At 47.6% G+C, this 8,332-nt stretch overlaps 1 pseudogene; it reads right to left on the bottom strand.

Annotated features, from left to right (window-relative positions):
- Positions 1 to 231: 231 nt before the first annotated feature.
- Positions 232 to 3,908, bottom strand: LOC150066339 (golgin subfamily A member 2 pseudogene; annotated as a pseudogene).
- Positions 3,909 to 8,332: the final 4,424 nt, after the last annotated feature.

The raw sequence follows: 8,332 nt of genomic DNA, 5'->3' as shown, positions 1-8,332 counted from the left end.
CTAATTACTCATCTCAAAAAACCCATTGTGGCATTTTAATATTCAAACAAGAAAATACATTGTTGCTGGTATAATGTGTAATTGTAAATGTAGTGAACTCAAAAAATTAAAAACAAAAGCAAGAGAAAATGTTACTTATTCAAGAAATAATATAGAACATATTGCTGTATGGTTTATTAAAACACTGAAATATGAGATATTCTTCTATAGGACTTCTAAAATTCTATATTTTCCATTTAGGATTATAATTCTGCAAACAATTTGGAAAGTGTTTTCAATTACAGCACGTCTATAATTTTTAAACTCATAGTTTGTCAGTTTTCTAAATATGTACCATTAAGAACTTTGTCTCTCTCTTTCTCTCTCTCTCTCTTTCTCTCTCTCTCTCGCTCGTACAGTTTTTACTATTTGGTCATCTCAATATCTTCCTCATGGCATTATAATATTCAAACAAGACTATTTCCATTACTCTTATAGCTTAGTACATTATGAAAATGTGCCTAACTATACAGTAAATGTACCAACTTAGTACATTAAATGATTAAAATCATGTATATAATACTGTCATGTATAGGTTTTTTGAAAAATAGATAATATCATGGTATGAAGTCAAGATATTACTACATTATAAACGATTCCAATTATTAATTAATATCAGTGTCATTCAATATTAATATGAAGCAAGGTCATTGCTCCCAGCTTCCTTTGTAAAGGATTCACCTCTTATAATAATCCTGACTAGGGCCCGGTCCCTGGAACCCATAAAGTCTTAAGACCTGCCTTGATATGGACACCTCCCAGCAGCCTCTGCTCTATCTGACCTGTGGTTAACTCCCCTTTCCTGACCAGTCCATTAAACTCTCATGCCCAATATATCTTTGCAGTATCTAGATGGTGATTATGTCAAACACATCCTTTGCTTCAGCCTTGAAGAAGAAAGGGAGGCAGAACTCTTGGCCCAAGCCCGCGGGGTCTCCGTGGGCTTGCACAGCAGGCAGCAGCTGCACAGGAGGCTCTGCAGTGGGGTTCTCCAGGGGCCCAGGGGCCCCAGCCTCTCCATGGACAGGTGCCAAGTTTTCTTCAAGACACACGACTTCCAACTCTTGCTGGACCTTCCTGACTTCCATCTTCAGGGGCCCCGAGAGGTGTGAGGGGGCCTGGGCAGCAGGGGCCTGGGAGGCTGCCAGCATCTTGTCCTGGCACTCTGTGCCCTCCCCTGCAAGGCACAGCAGCAGCTCCTGCAGCTCCTTCTTCTTCTTCCTCTTCTCCTGGGACAGCTGGCTGACACACTCGTCTTTTTCCTGACACAGCTTCTCCAGGACTCCCATCTGCTCTTTGTAAGAAACGATGGTCTCTTCCAGGGTGCTCACTTGCTGTGCCAGCGGGCTGCAGCGACGCTGGAGGTCATCCATTGCACTCTGGCCATCCACCTGGGCAGCCAGGTCTTCGTGGAAGCAGATATTCAGCTTCTTGGGCGCCTGCGCTTCCTCCTTCCTCTTCCCAAACAAGCCATGGATCCAGCGCTTGGGGAAGAGGGCCTGGCCCTCCAGATTTCTCTGCCACTGGGCTGCCAGCTGACTCAGGCAACCACAGCGGGCCTGCTACTCCTGCAGCTGCCTGCAGAGCCTCGCCTTCTTGCACTCTGCAATGCACAGTGCTTCCTCATAAAAATCACACATGCTTTGGAGGTTGTCCACGTCCTCGGGGACAGTCCCATTGGGGGCAGTCGCCTCCTCACCCTTGTCTTCTTGTCTTCTTCTCTGCGCAGGCCTCCTCCTTCCCTGGGAAAAGCCAGGGAGCTCAGTTGGGCCCACAGCTGCGCATTCTCATGTCTGGTGGCTTCCAGGCACTGCAGAGTGTCCTGGAACTTGTCCCTCTCCATCTGGGCCAGCATCTTGCTCTGCACCTGCTCCTGCTGCAGCTGCTCCAGCAGGTGGGTCTGCCTCAGCAGGTGCTGCTGCAGGGCCTCCTTCTCGGAGCTCAGCTGCTGGCTGGAGGCTCTGTGCTGTTCCCGAGTGGCTATGAGCTCCTGCATCTGGGCCAGGTTCTTGTCACGCAGATCCTGCAGCTCCTCAGCCACTTCGCTCTCCAACCCAACCATCTCTTTGTCTTCTCTCAACTTCTCCTCCAGCTTGGCCAGCTTCTCCTGCAGGGTTGTCTTCTCCTGCTGCGCTGAGTGCAGGAGGCTGGCCAGCTCCCCCTTCTCAGCGCTCAGCCTCTGCAAGGCATCCTGCAGCTGGCCCAGCTGTTCCTTGAGCTCTTCGTTGAGCACCAGGGTGCATCTCATGGTCTCGTGCTCCTTTTCCATCCTCTCCAGGATCTTGCGCCGATCCTCAGCGTGCTGATCCTACTCCTCAGCCTTCTTCTCCAGGATCCACAGCCGCTGCTGCTGCTCTAGGTACTGGAGACTGAGGCTCTGGTTCTCCTCCACCTGCATGTGAAGCTGCTCCTGCACGGTCTTGAGCTCCTGCTGCCACTGCAGGGCCTGGGCTTGCAGCTGCTGCTCAGCCTCACATGGGCTTGCGGGGGACGGCGGGGGCTGCAGCTCTGACAGCTGCTTTCTCAGCTCCACCAGCCTGCTCTCCAGCTCCCCAACCTGCCCCAGCCCCTGCTCCTTCTCCTCTCTCAGCTGGCTCACCTGTTCTGCCAGCTCCTGGACCTTCTCCTGCCCCGTGTACCTCTCCACCCTCAGGTCCTCTGCAAAGGTGTCTCTCTCCAACTGCAATGCTCTCACCATCTCTCTCATGTGGTTGAGTTGACTTTCCAATGCTGCCCGCTCCTCTAGTGCCTGCTGGCCCTCGTGCACTTGGATCTTCATGGCGGCCTTCTCGGTCAGGAGTTCTTCCAGCCTCTCCTGTAGCACTGTGTTCTCGTCCTCCAGGTCTTCACAGAGATTTGCCTTCCCCTGGAGCTGCAGCTTCACACGGTTCAGGGCTTTCAAGAGCTCTATGTTGTTCTGCTCGGCCTCCATCTGCTTGGTGCAGTCTGCCGACGAGGTCATCTCTAGCTCTGCCACACGCTGCTCTGCAGCCTGCAGGCGGCTGGTGAGACTCTCCTGCGCCAGTGCTCTTTCACTGGTCACCTGCTGCATGTGGGCCAGGGCAGACTGCAAATCCCATTTCTCTGAGCTCAGCATCTGTATGCATAGCTTCTGTTGCTCCAGCTCTGCTCTCAGGGCTTCCTGCACACAGGCCATCTTCTGGTTCTCCTCCCTCTGTTGATCTTGCAGGTCTTCCTTCTCCTGGTTCAGTTGTTGGATGTCTCTATACAGCTGCTGGATGTGTGTGGTGCTGGAGTCCAGGGCAAGCACCAGGTGCTGGCATTGCCTTTCCAGGTCCTCGGTGTGACTATGACCTGTGACCCCCTTCCCGCTGGCAGATGTGACAGTGCCCATTGGAGGGGGAGGCTCAGGGCATGTGTGGTATTGGGCTGCCCCCTTGAGTACAGGACAGTCTCCAGAGGTGTTTGTCTTGGGTTTACCTCCCAGTCTAGTGTTCTTCTTGTTCTTGGATGCTGCAGGTCTATCAGGATGATTTCTCTGCTGGTATTCCTGCAGTATTTTCCTTCCTGCAGCTACCTTTTTTCTTCTCGTCTGCTCAGACATCCCAGCACTGGGACGGCGAAGGTGGGGCGGCCACATTCCCAGGCTCTAAACTCCACTCACTTCTCACAATCACCAATAACTCTGTCTACCTCCAACGCTATCTGCAATGTCACCTCGATTCGCTCACTCACCACTCACCACCTCTACATCCCTCAACTCCTGTAGTGGTGTGAGCTAATAGAGGGAATCCTGGTGTTACTGGGCAGCATGGAATGTGGGCGGGGCCTCAATTCTTGTATCCCATTGGTCAGAGCAACATGAAAAATTGGAGGTGTGGCCAGAATTTTGTGATGCAGGCAGAATGCTAAAGGCCCACTGACAGTTGCATCTGAACCTCTCCTAGGCAGTCCCTCCCACATGGGGTGAGTTAGGGACCACCTCTACCTGGCAGCCTGCACAGCTCTACTGGGGTCTGTTAATGGCCATGACCTCCATCACATAGTTCCAGTCACTTAGGATCCTGGGATGTCAGTTTCAGGCCTCTGCCCTAGACCATCTTGTTCTGCAGATTCTCATGACCAAAGTTCAGGGGATGGGATCTCAGAATTCAAATGGAGAATAAAGAATGCAGACAGAACTGTCCATCACTGTACATACCTTCTTGTATTTCACAATTTACTGCCAAATATCTATGTCTTAAAAAATCTCTTCATCAAGGCCAGACACAGTGGCTCACACTGGAAAGCCTAAATTAATTTTGAAGATGAACTTCAGTAAAAAGTTATTTTTAAGCAGGCCCTGCCAGAAGGTAACTCTGAACTAACTCTAAACCAGCAGAGGTAGCAGTTTCAAAGAAAGTAATAAATTACAGACTACTCTCAGTGATTTGAGGCCCTAGGATAAAATAACCATTGAGATATCCTGACCAGCTCTCCTCCAGCTGCCTGAGAGCTTGCCATGTATTCCCTAAGCATGAACTGCACACGTATCCTCTAACACTAGCCAATCAATTCATAATACATCAACCCTTTGAGCTAACCCTATAAAAACATTGTACAACAGGAAGTCGGTACTCTCTCAACTCAGACCTGCTGTGTCGGTGTTGGCTGTGAGTCCACGTTCGAGCTTGCAATAAAGAATCTCGTGCTCTTACATCAGATTCGGATCCTTGGTGGTCTTTAGGGACCCCAAAATCTGGGCACAACACCTGTAATCCTAGCTACACAGGAGGCTAATATCTGAGGATTGCGCTTCAAAGCCAGCCCAGACATTAAAGTCCGTGAGGCTCTTGTCCTCAATTAACGACCAGAAAAGCAGAAGTGGTACTATGACTCATGGGGTAGGGTGGGAACCTTGATCTAAAAAGCTCAGGGACAACACCCAGTTCCAGAGTTCAAGTCCCATGCCTGATAAAAAAAAAAATCTCTCCATCAGTCAGAGGTAATTCGATTGAACAAGTTACCTAAAAATTTTAATCTGTGAAGTAATTTGATTGCAATGCTATTTTACAGTTGTATGCATTTTAGAAAGATACTCTGAGATTTTGGGACACAGAGCAAGTACTTGTAATTTTTGCATATAGAAAAATTTTCATTAGAGTGTAAACATTTTCTATGTGAACTCAGGCTTCAGGAGAAGACAAAGCAAAATGTTGTCTTCAAAATCAGGCTGCATATTCAAGATGGTGCTGCAAAAGTAGGGAAATTCCCTAGCTTTCTCCAAGCAAAAAGACTTGGGGTTCCAACATGCAGTTTTCCTTAGAAATAGACAATAAAATCCTAGCAAGCAAAAAATCAAAGGAATGAAGTAAAAGAGAAAAAAAAAAAACCAACCCTCAGAATCTGCACATCCAAAGAGTGAATTGCAAATACCCCCTCCCCCTTCCCTTGGTCACCACTGCTAAGCTGTGAAAGCAGCCTGCTGTCACCTTGGACTTTGGAAACATCAGTGGACCACAGAACCCAAACAGAGGAAATTCTCACCATGCCAGACCTGGACAGCACAGACAAGAGACAAGGACCATAGGAACCCTGAAACCAGACCTGGAGAATTCCCACTTCCACACTGCTCAGTCCACAATCAGTCCAACACAGTATGGCGTCAGCCTGGCAATCAGGAATCTCCAGATCATAGGTACAGAAATCTGCCACAGCATCACTGGACAGCCATTAACCAGGCCCAGAAACAGGGAGAACCCAGCTGCAGAACCTCCCCCAACACCCACGGGAAACAGAGCTGGCAGTGAGCTAAAGAGCTTGACCTGGGCCCTTCCCACTCCCACCCCAGAAGGAACAGCACATTTGTGGAGGCCAAAGCAGACAGAATGCTTCCTCACACCGCACACCACACCTGCTGGCCTGGAAGGCCACAGGACCCAGAATTCCCCACAGTATGGGCTACCAGGAGGGAAAGCAAGGACTAGAAGCCACGCCCTTGCAGAGATCCACCCCGCAAAGGTCTGTGTGCCCCAGCAGCCAGTGGAGCATGCCACACCTGCTGACACCTCCAAAACCAGCTCTCCTCTACATGGGATTTCAAACCACCTGGGCCACCAACCCTACTGAAACTGCAAAACACCAGTGCACCACAGCAGCCCAGTGGAGGAGCATACCACCCGCTCGCACTTCCCAAGCCAACTTGCTCATGGTGGGAATTCTAAGCACCTTGGCCACTGGTCCTACTGATACCAGGAAACTCCAGCAAGCTCCAGCAGTCTCCATGGAACCAGGCCGATGGAGCATGCCCCACTCACTGGAAACACCCAAGCCAACTGGCTGTGGTTGGGAATTCAAACAGCCTGACCCACAGGTCCAGGTGAAGCCATGAATCACACACAAGCTCTGGCAACTGGAGGAGTATCCTCTACCCACTGGGATATGCCATCAAGTGCATCACAAGTGGGAACTCAAGCTGCCTAGGCTTCTGGCCCTTAACTGGAGCTGGGAATAGTGTGCCTTCTCCAGCTGCTGCAAGAGCTCCCCCACTACCAGGAGCTGCCAAGTGACAAAGCACATTAGCCATAGGGTTAGGCCACCCAGCAGGCACAAGCCTAGGTCAAGGAAAGGCTGCAACCTGTTGGACACCAATAGGCAGAGCTTGGGCCCCAGTCCTTACATTTCCTGAACCTAAATAGGTAGATCACCAAGAAAGATTACAAGCTCTATGGACAGTCAAGACTGCAACCAAACCCAAAAGCCAACATCAAATGCACGTATAACTGGAATCTGTGTGTGGGAGGAGTACCACAATAGAGGGATGCAACATTCATTCATTAAAGATTATTACAGAAAACTTCCCCAGTGTTAAGAGAGAAAATCTCACCCTCACAGCAGAAGCATAGAGAAAACCTAGTACACAGGATCCTAGAAGAAACACTTTTAGATACATCATAGTAAAATCACTAGAGCAGAGAGGCAAGGAACTGATTTTAAATGCTTCAAAATTAAAGAAGGAGCTATATTAAATGAAAAAAAGATTTAGAATCACTGGGTACCTTTACATACAAACTCTCAATGCGAGGACAGTCGAGAAAGGGACCATCCAAGCTCTGAAGATGAACAAATCCCAACCCAAACTCATTTACTCAGAGAACCTAGCATTTACATTTGATGGTGAGACTAAAACCTTTCATGATCAACACAGATTACAGAAATTCATGGGCACTAAGCAAGAACTACAAAAAAAATACTGGAAAGAGAAATACAATCTGAAGAAAATTATTAAAATCAGGGAACCACATCAGAATGAAGTCACTACAAGATCAATTTAGTAAGAACAGGAAAAGGAAAGAAGCAAAACACAGGAAAGAAAGAAAATGGCAAGAAACATTACACAGCTCTCTATAACTAAACATTAACAGACTCACCTCTCCAATCAAAAGAAAAAAGAACTGCAGATTGCATCAGAAAAAGCATTTCATCCATTTGTTGGCTCCAAGAGATGCATCTCACAGTCAAAGATAGAAACCAGAAGTGCTGCTATGGCTCAAGGAGTAGAACTCTAGCCTTGAGAAGATCCAAGGCCAGTGTTCACACTCTGAACTCAAGCCAGGGACAGGCAAAAAAAAAGGCAGGAGTAGACAGAGTGTAGTGGAATCTGATGAAATGAAAAAGACAAAAAAGGTAATTACATGACAATAAAAGGAACAATCCATGAAGAGGAAATCACAGTCATCAAGTAAAAAGCAGCAAACAATGGAGGACCTGACTACATTAAACAATCACTCTCAGACTTACAGAACAAGACAGACACAAACACAATAGTAATGGTAAGCTTCAATACCCCACTTTCACCAATGGACAGGTCACCTAAACAGAGGATAAGCAAAGAAGCCTCTGAACTAAATGACACCATAACCCAAATGGACTTAACAGATACTGCAGAGTCTTCCACCCAATAACAACTCAGTACATTATTCTCAGTAGCACATGGGTCATTCTCTAAAATAAATCATATAGTTCACACAGAGAATCTAAGCAAATACAAGAAGATTGACATAATACCTTGCATCCTATCCTATCATAGTGGAATCAACCACATTTCTTAACAAAAAAGCATACTGCAGGAATTACTCAAAACATGGAGGTTGAACAACACACTACTAAATAACAGCTGGGTCACAAAACATATTAAAGGTATTAGAATATTCTTACACGTCAATGAAAATGAAAATATATCTCAATTGAATCTCTGGGATATAGTAAAAGCAGTGCTGAGGGGAAAGTTCATAGTTGTAAGGAGACATATAAGGAAAACAGAAGCAGACCAAGCAAACAACTAATCCAATTA

Source organism: Megascapheus bottae, chromosome 2 (assembly GCF_031878675.1).
Source record: "Megascapheus bottae isolate mThoBot1 chromosome 2, mThoBot2.hap1, whole genome shotgun sequence".
NCBI lineage: Eukaryota > Metazoa > Chordata > Mammalia > Rodentia > Geomyidae > Megascapheus > Megascapheus bottae.
This window is presented reverse-complemented; position numbering and strand designations above follow the sequence as displayed.